The sequence below is a fragment of the Pinus tabuliformis genome, chromosome 3_1, assembly GCF_031772625.1.
Source record: "Pinus tabuliformis cultivar Carrire ecotype Pingquan chromosome 3_1, CPIR1, whole genome shotgun sequence".
In the NCBI taxonomy this organism is placed as follows: Eukaryota; Viridiplantae; Streptophyta; class Pinopsida; order Pinales; family Pinaceae; genus Pinus; species Pinus tabuliformis.
The window spans coordinates 465,634,101-465,652,181 of NC_142301.1; positions in this window are offsets into that span (position 1 = coordinate 465,634,101).

Genomic DNA, 18,081 nt, shown 5'->3' on the forward strand with positions numbered 1-18,081 from the left:
ACTACCATGGATGTTCTTCGAAGGCCGCTCATGTTCAAAGATGACTGCATTTTGGTGACTCCTTCGTTGGTTCCTCATGGAAAGTGGGGAGAACATGAATTAAATTACTTCGTTCGAGATCTTGCATTGCCTCTCAATCCAAAAGAGGTTGTTGACGTTAAGTATGTACGCAAGGAGCAAAGGAATTTCATAAGGAAACCCAAAAAGGTGAAGATGAAACTGCACCAACAATGGAAAAGGAACAAGCATGGACCTTTTAATAAGAAGACAAAAATGAAATGTTTTGTTGTAAGCCTAGCTGAGACTTAGACCAGCAGGCAAGTTAAAGTTTAAGTCGTGTTTAAGTCGTCATCATTAAGAATATATAGTTTGTTATATAGTTGGAATTAAGGGGGAGTGGTAGAAAGGTATTAATTCCAACTACCCTCTGTTAATGCAGTAGTTAGATCAATCTAGAGAATACAGCAGATGTTCAAAGTACAAGTTCTAGAAGTCAGTTAGGTATGGTAGAAAATCCATTTCTCCATTAAGGGAGGATGTGAGAATAATGTAGAAATAGTTAGTTGAACTGAATTAGTTGTAGGTGGTTGAACAGAATCAGTTATGAATTAGTTTGTGTTATGACCTATATAAGCATGATGGTATTAATCCCAACTACCCTCTGTTAATGCAGTAGTTAGATAGAGAATACAGCAGATGTTGAGAATACAGCAAATGTTCAAAGTACAAGTTCTAGAAGTCAGTTAGGTATGGTAGAAAATCCATTTCTTCATTATTCTCACATAAACTCTAGACAATAAAAGTACCCTAGGGTTTTTTCATGGTGTTAAATCCATATATATAGTAAAAAAACTAGTTTAAATCACACAAATAAAGATTTCACCTCAATTTTTTCCACAGGATTCTAGCACCAGAAACTCTAAGTCGCACTATAGACAACTCCAAATACGAAGGGAGTTGTCTTAAGTGCAACTTTTTTGAAGCTTTTCCCGTGGATTTTTCCGGTATAATTTCTCTAAAATCTGGGAGGAATTTATTGAAATCGGGTAAAATCTATACGATACAAGTGCCCTAGGGGTTTTTCATGGTGCTAAATCCATATATACAGTCAAAAAATTGCTTTAAATAACACAAATCAAGATTTCACCTCAATTATTTCCATCGTATTTTGGCACCAGAAACTCCAAAAAGTCGCACTATAGACAACTCCAAATACAAAGGGAATTGTCTTTAGAGCGACTTTTTGGAAGCTTTTCCTATGGATTTTTCCAGTCTAATTTCTCTAAAATCTAGCAGGAATTCATTGAAATCTGAAGATTGATGGTAAACTCTACACAACAGAGGTTCCCTATGGGTTTTTCATGGTGCTAAATCCATATATACAGTAAAAAAAACTACTTTAAATAACACAAATCAAGATTTCACCTCAATTTTTTCCACCAGATTTTGGCACCAGAAACTCCAAAAAGTCGCACTATAGACAACTCCAAATACAAAGGGAGTTGTCTTTAGTGCAACTTTTTGGAATCCTTTCCAGTGGATTATTCCGGTCTAATTTCTCTAAAATCTGGTAGGAATTCATTGAAATCTCTATATTGATGGGTAAACTCTACAAAAATAGAAGTGCCTAGTAGTTTTTCATGGTGATAAATCCATACATACAGTAACAAAACTAGTTTAAATAACACAAATCAATATTTCACCTCAATTTTTTCCATCAGATTCTGGCACCAAAAACTCCAAAAAGTTGCACTATAGCCAACTCCAAATACAAAGGGAGTTGTCTTTAGTGCAACTTTTTGGAAGCTTTTCCGGTGGATTTTTTCGGTCTAATTTCTCTAAAGTCTGGCAAGAATTCATTGAAATCTCAAGATTGATGGGTGAACTCTACACAATAGAAGTGCCGTAGGGGTTTTTCATGGTGCTAAATCCATATATACAGTAAAAAAAACTAGCTTAAATAACACAAATCAAGATTTCACGTCAATTTTTCCACCGGATTCTGGCACCAGAAACTCCAAAAAGTCGCACTATAGACAACTCCAAATACGAAGGGAGTTTTCTTTAGTGTGACTTTTTGGAAGCTTTTCTGGTGGATTTTTCCGGTCTAATTTTTCTCAAATCCTGAAGGAATTCATTGAAATCTCAAGACTGATGGGTAAAATCTACAAAATAGAAGTGCCCTAGGGGCTCTTCATGGTGCTAAATCCATATATACAGTCAAAAAACTAGTTTAAATAACACAAATCATGATTTCACCTCAAATTTTTCCATTGAATTCTGACACCAGAAACTCCAAAAAAATCGCATTATAAACCACTCCAATACAAAGTCATGAAAAATAAAAAATTAAAATACCAAGAAACCAAACAACCTTTGAAAATACAAGAAACACGACCATCATCAATAACATGGACCACGTAGAAACACAATCAGAACATGTTTTTATCGCGTCATGTTTTGAACATATATTTAATAACCTGTTTCCATTAATCACATGAAAGAGAACTTTTACGAAAAATAAATGTTAGAAACCCCCAAAATGTAGATACATCTCACCATCATTTTTAATAACCTGTTTAAATTAATCACATTCAGGAGATAACTTTTACGAAAAACTAGTGTTAAAAACTCCCAAAATGTAGATAAATCTCGCCATCATTTGCAAGACATTCTTTCCTTCACAATTTTTTCCTTACCTGAGTAGTTTTAACCATTTCTAGATATTTTTATACTAGGGAGGATTGTTTTATCTGCCAGAAATTTAAAGCACAGAAAAACAAAAATATTATAATGATCTAATTTAAAAATATATATGAAATTCGATGAAACTCAAATTAATATATGAAAATTTAAAATTCTAAAATATTATATATATATATAATAATAATAATAATAATAAGAGAGAAAATTATGATAATTATTAATTATTTGAGTGGTATGAAAGGGGAAAATGGTGAAAGGAATGACAATGATAGAATATAGTAGTTTTTAGTGAATATAACGTGGAATCACTAATTTAATTTTAAATTTTCCATTCAAAATGAAGAACAACAAAAAGACTAGTTATAGATAACATGGGAGATGCTGCATGAACTAAAAATGATATTGATCAATGGGACATGTCTTTAAGTTTATTTAAACATTTTTTTTCAATAGTTTTAGTTAGGAAATTGTGTGGAATGTTAAGCAAGTCACTCCAGCTTGTATTGTTTTGAGCAAGTTGTTAGCTACTCCAAAGGAATTTCGTAAACTACACAAAAAAAGACCAATGAATAGATGAATCTTCAGACATTGGTTTTTTGCTTTAATGTTTCCACTTGAGTCGGAAGGATACTCTCAATAGCATGCCAAAACATTGCATTTTCTTTATGTGATTATGATAACTTACTACATATGCTTGGTTGACAATGAAAGAAATGAATATTTTCTACTTGTAAACAAATTCATTATTGTGAAATGATCAAAATGTAGGGTTGGCAAGGAATCCTTTGAGACTATGTTTGTGATTATTCTTGTTAATTAGACTTCATAATCAATTTAATCCTTCGAACCTATTATTACTTACATTCATCAAGAAGCCCACAAAGCTGAGGCACATTTTTCAACAACCACAAGTATTAGTATCTTCAAAACTTCAAATTGAATCCACCATAATCATAAAGATAAAATGATGGGATGGGAGGAAGATGAGGCTAAATATAATAGATGACATGGTTCCAAATAGTGAAATATTCATAAAGATTATTCCATCATATTGAATCCTAGTAAGGCCAATTCTACTTTTTCCATCCGGAGGATATTGGTAATGGAAAAAAATATTTCATAGAAAAGTGGATAGGGAGGTTGCCAATAATTCTATTTTATCTATGTATAGGAACCATGTTGTTGATAGGTCAGTTATCATTTCTTCTAATGGGAATTAGATCGTGGGTCTAAGTTGGTCAAGGCTATTTAAAGTCTCACACATCCTTACAATTAATGTGGAAGAGACTTCATGAGGGTTTTACTCAAGATATGGTTTGTGGTGCTAGATATGTGGACAATGTTGGCGTATTACATATAATTAATGCATTTTCTTCCCATGGTCACTATCATGTGGATGAAGCCTTGGCCTAGGGTATTTCCACTTGAGATGGAAGGAGAATCTCAACTAAAACGTTGCATTTTCATCTCTTAGCATTTTAGTGTTGGAATTGATGTCAATGTGGACTTATTACTATTTATCTTATCATTGGTGCCAACCTCATGTTGGTAACCCTCATGATTTGTGATGTGTTATCCTTGGTTTAATGTGGAGATCTTGTCTTGATGCAAAGATGTCAATTCATGTTGACGAGGTTGGCAAACTAAGCCTCCATATTACTGAATTTATACATATGTGTTTGTGATGCTAATCATCCATTGATAATGTTCTTGACGATGTAGAATAGTCGGAGGAAGTTTGAAAGGGTTTGGATAAGGTGTAGGAGATCCTATAACCTTGGAGGCACTTGTAAAGGGGATTTTGAGGAGCTGAGGGCATGAAACTAGGGTAATATTGTTAAGCCCCTATACTACTAGTGTAACCCCTTATTGTTATTAGTACAACCCCCTTATTATATTTTTGTACCCATGTATTCCCCATATTGTTACTATTGTGCCCCATAGAAGCCCACTATTGTTATTATTGTGCCCTTACATTATTATTGTTATGTCGGCTCTGATTATATTATGACTCCTTAGACTCCTATATATAGAAAGGAGATCTTGTCATTTGTATCATCAAAGAATTGTTCATTTGTGTAATGTAAAGGAGGTTGCCCCCTCGAAGAGGCTTATTTCTAAGGCGTCCATCTATTTTTTCTATCTTTTTGTGAGTTGGTTTCATAACATTTGGTATCGGAGCTTTGGATTCTAGGGTTTTGCTGCTCCAAATAGGTCATCATGGCATTTTCGCTATAACTTTTTTCTGCGACGTTTCAGAAGTGAAAAAAAAACCCATTTGAGAAGAAATCACATTGATCCTCGGGTCAGAATTTCAAAGCTTTTCACACTATATTTGCGGAGATATGATCTGAGGAAGTTGGTATTTTTGCAGACTCCTGAATTACATTCCAAACAGGTGACCTGGGGAAAATATTCATAACTTTCTCTCTAAGCATCGGATTGAAATTTCGTAAGAAGTTAGAGAAAGTGGACAAACTGTAGTTTCTTGTGTATATTTTTCAGATCCAAAGGTCGAAACAATGACACATGGCACGTTGCACAATTTCGCTCTACGGAACTACTCTATAATCAGGTCACCGTGGGAGATTTGGCATAACTCTTCCTTGGATAATCAAATTTGGATTAGATTGGTGGCAATGGAAAGAGGACACAGAGGACTACTGCAGGTCGCAATTTCAGAACTGGAAGATCTGAAATTACAGGGTTACAGTCGTTTGAAGATCGAGCTCCTAAAATCAAGAAAAAGAGAGATGAGGAAGTTTGATGGCAAGGATTCAGTAAATTAGATACTATAGATGGAGAAATATTTTGATCTACATGGTGTACCACTGTTACAAAAGGTATGTATTGCATATTTATATTTAGAACCGGATCAATTTTTATAGTATAAAGAGCTTTGTTCTCGTAAACCGCTTGTTACGTGGTCAATTTTCACGGAGGAAATGATAGCACATTATGAGGATACAAAGAGAAACACCTTGTTTAGCCAATTGATAAATCTCAAACAAAAGTGTTCAATGGAAGAACACATTGGGGACTTTCAAAAATTGAATATAAGGGTAAATGATATTCCAGAGAAGCAAAGGATTGATGTCTTCACAGGTACTTTAAAGGATAACATTCAACATGCGCTTCGTCTTTGGGAACCCGATTCATTGGAGAAGGCATTCAAGTGGTCAAGAAAAATTGAAAGCGAAATTATGGAAAGAAGGAATCCAACCACTCATGACTATAATTATGGAAATTTTTCTTCTTCTAGCCTTCCACAACCTACAAGGGTAACACCACAACAATTAGAAGAAAAAAGAGAAAAAGGGCTTTGTTACAATTGTGATAGAAAATGCACTAAAGGTCATAAGTGTGTTGAGAAGAAATTATTTTACATAGATTATGAAGAGGAGGAAGAAAAGGATCAAGAAACATAAAAAGATGAGTATATACACCAGGAACCAACCCTAGAGAAAGAAGAAATGAATCTGACCATATCTTGTAAAGCATTGGCAAGAATTACCACTCCTCAAACTCTCAAGATAGAAGGACATATCAAGAAAAAAGGTTCAAGAAGTAAAAGATCACATCGAGAAAGAAGAAATGAATCCAACCATATCTTGTAATGCATTGGCCGGAATTACCACTCCTAAAATTATCAAGATAGAAGGACATATCAAGAAGAAAAATGTTCAAGAAGTGAAAGATCGCATCGAGCATCAAGAAATGAATCTGACCATATCTTGTAAAGCATTGGAAGAAATTACCACTCCTCAAACCCTAAATGTAGAAGGACATATCAAGAAGAAAAAAGTTTAAGCATTGAAAGATCCCATCGAGCATCAACAACAAGTTCTCCAACTTTTAAAGGAAAATGCCAATTTGGTGCAGAATCGAATGAAACAACTGGTAGATCAACATCGCAGTGAAAAATGTTTTGATGTAGGTGATTGGGTATTTTTAAAGCTACATCTCAAGCAAGCTATTTATGAGAAGGAAATGTTGGCAATACTACATGCACTTATGAAATGGAGACCTTACCCAATCAGAAGACACTTCAAGATAAAAATGGATCATGATAGTCTTAAATACTTTTTAGAACAAATATTATCAATAGAAAAACATAAAAAATGGGTCACAAATATATTGGGTTATGAGTTTGACATCATCTATAGAAAAGGGAAGCAAAATTTTGTTACAGATGCATTCTCAAGAAAGGATGAGGATGTGGAACCATTGATTTGTGCTATTTATATTATCCAACCAGATTGGATAAAAGAAGCAGGGGATGAATGGAAGAAGGACAAAGAAGTGTGGCCACTCATTAAAAAGTTGCAGAAGATCCCAATTCAAACAATATTGCCAGAACTTGAAGAGGAAGGAAAAATCATATTGGAACCTGGAGCAGTCACAGAAATAAGAACCTGACAGCTACGAAATCAATCAATTTCAGATTATCTCATCAAGTGGAAGAACTTACCCGCTGAAGATTCCACATGGGAGGACAAGAATATTCTACAGAAACATCAAGAACTACTCAAGCCTTAAGGACAACACTTTTTGAAGGAGTGGGGCATGTTAGGCCCCTATACTACTAGTGTAACCCATTATTGTTATTAGTACAACCCCCTTATTATATTTTAGTACCCATGTAGTCCCCATATTGTTACTATTGTGCCCCATAGAACCCCACTATTGTTATTATTGTACCATTACATTATTATTGTTATGTCGGCTCTAATTATATTATGACTCCTTAGACTCCTATATATAGAAAGGAGGTCTTGTCATTTGTATCATCAAAGAATTGTTCATTTGTGTAATGTAAAGGAGGTTGCCCCTCGAAGAGGCTTATTTCTAAGGCATTCATCTATTTTTTCTATCTTTTTGTGAGTTGGTTTCATAAGAAATATAGGTTATAGAAGGTAAAAATGTGTTAGGAGCAAGGGTAATGTAGGTTTCACATGTATGAACTGCATCACTGACTCACTTCCCAAAGGAAAGACCAACATTACGCTATGTGAGTGCGCATGTGAGTGATTTCCAAGGGCTGAAACTAATGTAATTTCTCATGTTTTTGTGGTGAATGTTTGATGGAATTAATATGCATCTAATTAACTAACTCGGTAAGTGATTTAGTTGTGAATTAATTGATCATTTGAGTAGTCGAGGAGATGGATCAAATTGTTTCAGTAAATGAGTAGATGGATTAATGCAAGGTTAGATAGTGAGCATAAGGAAAGAAAATGTTTATGCAGAGAGTAGAGGGAAAGCTCCTATAGTAGATGAGCATACAGAGATCAAGCTACTAAAGCATGTGCACACATAGAGGTAAATAATAGGGATGAAAGAACAAGATGGTGCATGGAGAGGCCAGTTTCAGTGACTAAAAAGGGAGAGTTCGATCTAAAGGTTGTGACAGAGTTTGCAGAGGTTGTCACAGAGGTTAATTAATGGCAAAAAACCTTGGTTCAGAGTTTGATGACTAAGAGAGACATATCATAAAGTAGGTTCTCATTATGTGACTGATATTTTTGTGATTGCATGGGAAGAAACATTCTATATGCCTATATTATTTTCTATGTATTGTTTGTATCTTGCAGTGAGAGTTTGATTTGTTGATATGGATGTGAGTGTGAGAACCATAACCTGTTTATATGTTGTTAATTTTTGTTGAAACTTGATTTTTTGTTTTCAAAATATATGTGCTACTGATGGAGTTGTGTTTAGTTTATTAGTGCAAGAGGTTTGATGTGATTGCACATTCATACATATGTTGTTGGTTGTGTTGTGAATAGATTGGTTGTTATTGAGACATTGTGGTACAAGTGATTATATTCAGTTAATGAGCTTATTATATGTTGTGATTCTAGTGTGAAAATTAAATGAAATAAGGCTGAATGTTTTGTTGTAAAAATAAAATGAAATAAGGCTAACTAGTCTAGTGTGGTTGTAGCTTAATCATTGGAGAGTAGATCCAAGTAGATTAGCTTGTTTATGAAGGATGTGGTGAGGGACCATATTTCTAGCATGAAGGAATCAACATCTAGCATGAAGGAATCAACATCTAACATGAACACCGAAAGATCAGATCCCTTGGACTCATATCATGGTCATATACCATTATGTGTGCAAACATTTCGATCACATGACCAAATATTGTAAGTTACCTAGATTGTTAAGGCCATCCAATGAAAAGGAGCAGGAAAAATAGAGTATTCCTAAAAGGAAGACAGAGGAGAGTTCTGAAGCAAGAAAGAAACTATGTACCATGTGGAAGAAAAATGAGGAGCAACTTGGGAAGTGTGTTGTAGCTCTTTTATCACATGCCGAGGATGATAGGTGGTACATTCACAATGAATATTCCCACCATTTTCCAGATGGTAGGAGAATATTTCACTTTTTCAAAAGAATTGAGGGTGGCCTTGTTTTTTTTAAGGTAATGAACCAACAAAAGTGTTTGGAAGAGGAATGACCAATCATAGTGAAACGAAAACGAATGTAGATGATCTGTGGCTTATTGAGTGTCTAAAGAAAAATATCATGAGCATGAGCTATATGATTGATGGAGGCAAGAAGTGGTCCTCAAATCCAAAGGTTCATTCATACAAAAAGAATGATTAAAAAGAGTGATTTACAAAGGAGTGAAGACACAATGTGTATGTGTTGGAGGGGAGGGTGAGTTGAAAGAGAAAATAAAAAAAATAACTCTTCCTCATCAGGTTATAAGTAAGAGATATCAATACCTATTGAAGTTTTTTCTTGCATGATAGATCTTTTAGACTGCAAAAATGTATGTGAGATGTTCATAGCCTCGGGGGGAGTGCAAGGAAAAGTATGGCAGCATGGATATGTGTATGATTTGTGGCGGCAACATCATGTTTAATCGTGATTATACTTGCATATTCAAGTTCACAGGATCAACATGTCCATTGGAGGCATAATGAGCTCATGGGAGATATGCTTTCACTCATACTTTCACTCGTTTGTATTAAAACATATTTACCTTTTTGTCATCATGAGTTGGAAGCTATGAATCATCCTTGTATGTAAATATTTATGATCATGATTTTGATTAGCTATTTCTCCATAGAGTTGGTCATGCATTAGTGTGAGAGTTATAGCATGTTGTAACATCATGCATGGGATGTAGAGCAACATGATTCAATCATGTGCTTATTATAATTGAGTATTATCTTTGTTGGGTAGTGTCTTGGTGAGAGAGATGATGTTAGGCATGCATAGGTGTGGATGTATATTTCAGCCATGCATGCTCTTATCTGAGCAAGATCAACCCTGTAACTTTGTTGTATTCATCATTTGGTCTAGTTGGTTTATTAGCCTTGTTATTAAGCATGCAATGAAGAGAGCTTTGAGAGATTGTCGAACCATATAGGGGCTTATTGATGTCATTATACAACTATTTATTATCCTTATTGTAGCCATGTAATAACCATATGAAGCCTTGTTCTTTCATTGCATATCATTGGGCCATAGTCCTTGGTCCATGTGGAGTAGCCTCTTGTATGTGACAGGGCAACATTGCAAACAACATATAACATGTACAACAACATGGAGTGATGTTTGTAGCCCCATTACATGTTCATTGGGAGCATTTTCAATAGGAGACGATGCCTGGGTATATAGAGACATGTTTGGAAGATAATTCTATTGTTTCACATGCTTATCTTTCTTATTAAAGGATCTATTTGTATCATCCCTATAGCCAACATGGTGTTCAACATTTCAGGGGGAGCATTTTCCTTAGATGTGTTGGCACTGATCTCCGGTTTTCATATTCCTCTTTTCCATTGATGTCAAAGGGTGAGAGAGAATGGAAAGATGGAAGAGAGAATGAAGTATGGAGAGTGTTTTGAGTTTAACATTAGAGTTGTGGAGATCTGGTTGAGGTTAACAAAAATGCCAAAGGGAGAGAATGTTGGCATTGTAGTGTTGGAATTGATATCAAACAGGTACTTAGTACTATCTATCTTATCATTGATGTCAACTTGGTGTTGGTAGACCTTGTGATTTGTGAAGAGTTATCATTGGTTTGATGTAGAGATGTTGATTCATGTTGGGGAGGTTTACCAACTAGACCTTTATGTTCTTGGCTTAATTCATACGCGTTTGAAATGCTAATCCTCCTTATATTATGTTCTTTATCATGAAGAAGAGTTGGAGGAAGTTTGACAAGGTCTAGAGAAGGTGTAGGAAGTTCTATAGGCCTTCAATGAACTTGTAAAGGGGGTTTTGAGGAGAAGAGGGCCTAAAACTAGAGTAATGCATGTTACAGAAGGTAAACCTACATTAGGAGCAAGGGTAGCACAGGTTTCTAGTGTAAGAACTATGTCACTAACTCACTTCGCAAATAAATACTAGTGCTACCCTCTGTAACTAAGTTTTTCCAGATTCCTTGTACATTCCAATGATTTCTAGGGGTCTAAACTAACGTAATTACTGATGGTTTTGTGGTGAAGGTTTGATTGATCTAATATAAAACTGATTAACTAACTTGGTAAGTGATTTAGGTGTGAATGCATTGATCATTTGAGTAGTGGAGAAGATGGTTCAAATTGTTTAAATGGATGAGTAGATGGATCAGTGAAAGGTTAGATAACAAGAATACGGTGAGCAAAGGTCTATGTAGAGAGTAGAGGGAAAGCTCCTACAACATATGAGGATACAAAGGTTTAGTTATTGATGTATGTGCACACACAAGGGTAAATGGCATAGATCAAAGAATAGAAAGGTGCATGAAGAGGCCAGTTTCAATGATTAAAAAGGGAGAGTTTGACCTAAAGATTGTGATAGAGTTTGTAGAGGCTATCGAAGACATTAATTGATGGCATAAAACCTTAGGCCAGAGTTTGATGGTTGAGAGATACAGAGAATAGAGTAGCTCCTCATTATGGGACTAATGTTTTTGTGATTTCAGGGGTAGAAACATTGTATATGGTTGTATTATTTGCTATATATTTTTTGTATCTTGCAGAGAGATTTTTGCTTTCTAATATGGTTGTGTGTGAAAGCCATAACTTGTTTATATGTTGTTGATTATTCTTGTTGAGACTTAAGTTGTTGTTTTCAAAAATTATATTATGTTCATGGAGTTGTGTTTAGTGTATGAATGTGAAAGGTTTTTTGTTATTGCATATTCATACATATATTGTTGATTATATTATAATGAGATTGGTTGTCGTTGAGATATTTTTTGGCAGGTGATTATATTTAGTTGATGAATTTATTGTATGTGAGTCTAGTGTGAAAATCGGATGAAAGGAGGCTTATTATTTTTTTATTTGATTTTATGGGCTAGTATGAACTATTTTCAGATGTGGTCCATGACGATTTGAAGGTTGGGGCCTTTAGTGTTGCAGGTAGAGTCATGTACGTGAGTGGTGGGTTTCTAAGGGAATAATGGCTTCCTTCTAGTAGAGGTTAGAGAACTTGCTCAAGGAGTAGAGGCTTCCTTCCAATGGTAGCTGCAAAACTACTCAGGGCAATGGCTCTCAACAAGAAGTGGACTGCATGGTTTATGGGAGTGGTAGCTTCGCAGAGAGTGCCAGATTGCATTTTCTTTTCAGGTAGAGGTTTTCACACTAGTGGTGGTCAATGATTCAGAAGTAAAAGAAGATCAAATTAATAAAAGAATGAAGGTGGGCACTATCTATAGAGGGTGGTTTTTACCTTTGTGGTTTCCACATTACATATGGTGTCCTTGTGTGATGTGATTGTTGATGTGTCATTTTTATGTGCTTCGATAGTTTATGGTTTATGTATTGTTGATATCATGGTACATGTTCATTAGTATTGTTTCTCACATGATCACGATTATGCATATGTGTTGATCTACTAATGTGTTGTTAATGTTATTTTATGCATGAATGAGTGATTGTTAAAATAGAAACAAAAAACAGTATAAATTGGACATAAGTCACACTACTAATTCCCCCCTCCCTCCCCACCCATCTCATCCCCCTCTGTAGTACTCAAGGTTTCTAACATCATCATGTGATTATGATAACATAATACATATTATTGGTTGAATATTAAAGCACTGAGTGTTTTATAATTGTAAACAAATTCATTAATGTCTTATTACCAACATGTATGGTTTGAAAGAAATCCTTTGAGATTATGTTAATGATTATTCATGTTAATTATACTTGTTAATCATGTTAATCCTTTAAAACTATTATTACATACATTCTTCACAAAAACCCTAATTCTCATGCAAATTCTTCAACAATCACAAGTGTTATTAATGCAACTTCTTCCAAAATTCAAATTGAACAGATCATCAACATAAACCTAGAATAATGGGAGAGGAGGAATATGAGGCCCAATATATAGAAGACATAGTTGCAAATAGTGAAATATTCATAAGGTTCAATCCAATCACATTTAAGCCTTGTAAAACCAATTTTATATTGTTATGGGAGGACATTAGTAACAGAAAAAAAAAAAAAAAAAAATCTTATGGAAAATTGGATAGCAAGGTTGCCAATTGTTTTATTTTTTCTGTGGATAGAAACCATGTTGTAGGTGGTTTGGTTTTCAATTCTTCTAATGGGAATTAGATGGTGGATCTAAGCGACTCAAGGCTAAATGAAGCCTCACACATCCTTACAATTAAAGTAGAGAGACTTCCTGAGGTTTGACACAAGAGTTACTTGGTGGTGTCATATATGTGGACAAGGTTGGTGTATTACATCTAACTAGTACATTTTCTTCTAATGGTCCCTACTATGTGGATTATGCCTAGGTGGATGATGTTGATTTCATTGTAAGATAATTGATTCTAAGCAATCTAGCCTATCAAAAGCCCTTGGTGAGTGATACTGGAGTCATTATTGAGCATCAAAAGGGGAAAATGTTTTAAATACTAATAAAATGCAAAAAAAATACGGTGAGATTTCTATTTGGGGAATATGCAAGACTAGACCAATCTTTGTACATGGTATTACCACTAGCTGGATCAGTGGGACCTAAAGGAATTTCATGCTTACTAATGGCATGATTGATTTATGATAACCATGTGTGTTGTTGTGCATGTGTAAATGTGTTGATGTCAATATTGGATGGACAACAAGAAGTAATGCTTCCTACATTCTAGTACCTTACCACTTTTTAATTGGAGGATGTGTGGTAAAGGACCTATTTAACTTATTATCCAATATAAATCTTTCATTGGAATGTGTTACATGCAAGTTACAACCTTAGGTGCTTAAGATTGTTTAGTGACATATCTTATTTACATTAAACTTCATGTATTATGAGTAGTTGATGCACCTTAGTTGTAAGTAAGATTTCTTCTGATGTACTTTAAGTATGAAGAGATATCATGATTGAAAAAATATACCTAGTTATGTAAACGTTATAGTCCTTACAAATGTATATTTAATTTGTTGTAATACTCTAATTAGAATGCATTTCTCAATATAAATTTTGTGATAATATTTTTCTAAAATTATAACTTAAATTTATCTTAAATAAATTTGATAAAATTTATACCTACATTTCGTTATATATAATAATTAACCATAACTATAATTATAAATCAATATATAAAATAACTATATAATTATATATATAAAATAAAATTATAAATCAAAAAAAAAAAAAAAAAATATATATATATATATATATATATATGAAATTAATAAAAATAAAAACAAAAACAAAAACGTTTTAATTATTTCGATATTTACACCATTTAACATTCATAAATCATTTCATAAAATCATATTTTCCACATAACAACGTAAAAGTTTTATTACTCCAATAACTTTCTCATAAAGTCATATATTCCACACCACAATGTAAAAGTTTTGATGACTCCACCAACTTTCACTTTCAACTTTAACTTGCATACCTTCAACCGTTCTCTCCCATTTTCTACTCGGGTGATAACGTGTAACATTCTTTTCTTTTTTCACTCATTTTATAATGTGAAACATTCTTTTCAGCCAGAAATTTTTTTGCGCATATATTATAAAGTATCATACGTTATAAACGTGTCACAACCTAAATGAAAGTTAATGATATAGCTTATTTTCCATCCGACATGAAATTCAAAGAGAAGGCCATGCAACATACAAACTCCTTAAAGATGACTGGTGAAAGTACAAAGAAATCGTCATGTGCTTATCACATATTAATAACACGGACCACGTAGAAACACGACTAGCACATGTTTTTATCGGGTCGTGTTTTAAGAACATTGTTTAGAAACATTTGAAATATGAGGTTGTAACAAATAATTCTGGGATATTTTTACAGTCCCCTTTCTAGAAGACTCGCTGCCACATTAATTTATCAGTTATTTATATCTGTCTTACATGGATCCTTAACAAAAACTAATAGATATTTATGGATAAAAATATGTTTTAGAAAAAAAATATTCCTCGAAAATGATGTGGGATGTCGATAATCAAATTTTCATATTATTTTCACTGTAAAGTCATGATCGGAGTCATGTTTAATTGGCAAATGAGTTTTAAGTGAGATGGAGTTTATTAGAGGGATTTACAATGCAATATGGTTGATAATATTCACATTCTGGAAAAGAACACAAATGTTATAAAATGTGGTATTTGTAGCATACTTTGGTTTCAATGTGGTTTCATTGTGGCTTGTCTATATACTAATAAAATAAGAGGAATAATTTTTTGTTATCATTGTGGTTGGTAATTTTGAGGGGAAATACAAGTTTAGGGATTTGTCTCAACCAAAGTGAGAAATACAATGAGGAGGGATTTACAATGCAACATGGTTGAGAGTATTCACATTTAGGGGAAGAATACAAATGCTACAAAATGTGGTGTTTGTAGCATACTTTGGTTTCAATGTGGCTTCAGTACGGTTTATCTATTTATGAACAAAATAAGAGGAATAATGGTTTGTTAGCATTGCTGTTGGTAACTTTGAGGGAAAATACAAGCTTAGGGATTTGCCTCAACAAAAGTGAGAAATACAATGAGGAAGCCAAGGGCCTAAGGAATTTCTTGATTACACAATGAGAGAAGTGGAAGACAACTATGAATCATGAGAAAGTAAAGAGGGAAAAATAACTAAAAACTAAATTGTTGTGAAGGTGGTTAAGAATACCATGGGGTAAAGGAATCGTATCAAGAGTCAGAACTTTCATATAGAAGGAAATTGGAGTTCTCAACTTTGCTGGAAAAATATCAAACCTTATTATCAAATCTCGAAGCACATCCACCTACTTCTTATTTAAATGACTCTACCATTATTACTCTTACTAAGAATGTAACTAATCCAATAGAAGGAAAAGAAATCACAGAACAATGTAAGTAGACATTATTGTTAATGTTGATCCTAAGCTAATATTTTTATTTTTATCTATAACAATATTATTGTTAAAACTATTTATGGATATTTACACAAACATTTTTTTAAACTAGTTTCATTAATTATTTAGTAAATAGACCTTTTGTTTAGAGTAAAAAATATATATACCAAGTATAAAGAAATACATTTTAATGGTAACAACATTTTATAAAATATTTAAAATCTATAAAATCTATAATTCTAAAAAATAAAATTCTAGATATCTTTTAAAAGTGTCAAGTTTACATAAAATATCAAATATCACTTTAAAAACATTTATCTCTCTTACACACACTATATATATATATTTTTCATAACACTGAAATAGAAAATTAATAATAAATATTTATTAGAGTATCAATATTTAAAACTTACTTTTTTATAAAAAAAATATTAAGTGAAATTAATATGCTATTTATATATAAAAGCAGTATAATTGAATATGGTAATAGCATTATAACATAACGGATCTCATAAATCAAATAATTAATCAAAAAAAACTCAAAAAAATAAAAATTAAACTAAATTTTATAAAATGTTAGTATGCCTATGTTCAATTTGATGATTATTTTAATAATGACACTCTTTCTTTCTAATTTTTTTATTTGTTTTTGGGTTTTAATTTATAAATATAGTGAATAGATAATATCTATTACATATGTTTTTCATGAAATAAAAAATGTTATTAATGTATTATCAACATCATAATAATAATGATAAAATAGATCAAATAACTAACCATGTAAAATGCAAAACTAAAATCCTAATTAACCAAATAAACGTTCTAAAACATTTGTTTTTGTGTACATGTCTAATTTGATGGTTATTTTAATAAAACTCAAAATTTTAAAAATATTTTATAAACTAAAATTTATAAAATATTTTTATGTATATGTTTAATTTGATGATAGTTTTTTTTTTTTTTTTTGCTTGTTTATATAGCGAATATATAATACTTATAATATATTTTTGATAAAAATTTAAGTGAAATTAATAATTTTATTAATATTGTTTAAAGTAGTAATGATATTATTAATATAATAATTATTATAAATCAAATGACTACCAAACTAAAGCTCAAAACTAAAACTTATTTTACAAAATAAAGATTATAAAACTAATTTAATTTTTTTGGGTGTGTATGTGTAATTTGATAGTTATTTTAATAATGATTTTATTTTTTTTAACATGGTGAATGGATAATTATGATGATTGTTTTAGTAGTTATTTTTTAAAACTAGAATGAATGGGTAATTATGTTAACAAAGATGAAATGAACGGGTAACCATATTAGAAAAGATATATATTTCAGAATAAGGTATTTAGAATTTTAATTTAATTATCAATTATTATTAGGTGGATGGTAGAAAATATTTTTGTTGGTAGTAGTCATACATCAAAGCTGAAATTTATTCTAGAATAGTTATGTCCTTTTTAATTAAATTAATTAATTAAAAAAATATGATAAGAGTATCTAAAGTGTGATATGAAATGAGTTATGGTTTTTAGGGCACGTGGATGAGTTATAGTTTTTAGAGCATGTGGTATTGATAAACTATGATATTGACCCATAATATTATTAAGTGGATTGTAGAGAATATATTTGTTAGTATTGGGAAGTAAAGTGATACAGAAACTTGAACGCTTCCGCTTCCACTTCCCTATACAAGGTAGATATATGTGATAATGAACACGTGCTTTCTTATACAATTTAGAAGTGAAGTTATACCAAGACGCTTTAGATATGTGACGAGGCCGCCGACCGTGGGGCCCTACAACAATTATCAGGCTCGATATAGAAATTTGTACGAGGTTCCGTTGGAAAATTTTCATCCACACGATTACGGGACCACAGTGGCCATTCATACGAATGATCTGCCACGAGGCGTCGAGCAGAAGAAACGATGGTCTACAGATAGGCAGCGATGGCCATTGGAGACAGTATCACGGTCAAAGAATTCACCTAAAACCATGTGACACACACGGCGCTATTAGTACTCCTGCAGAAAATCAAAATCAATATCAAGA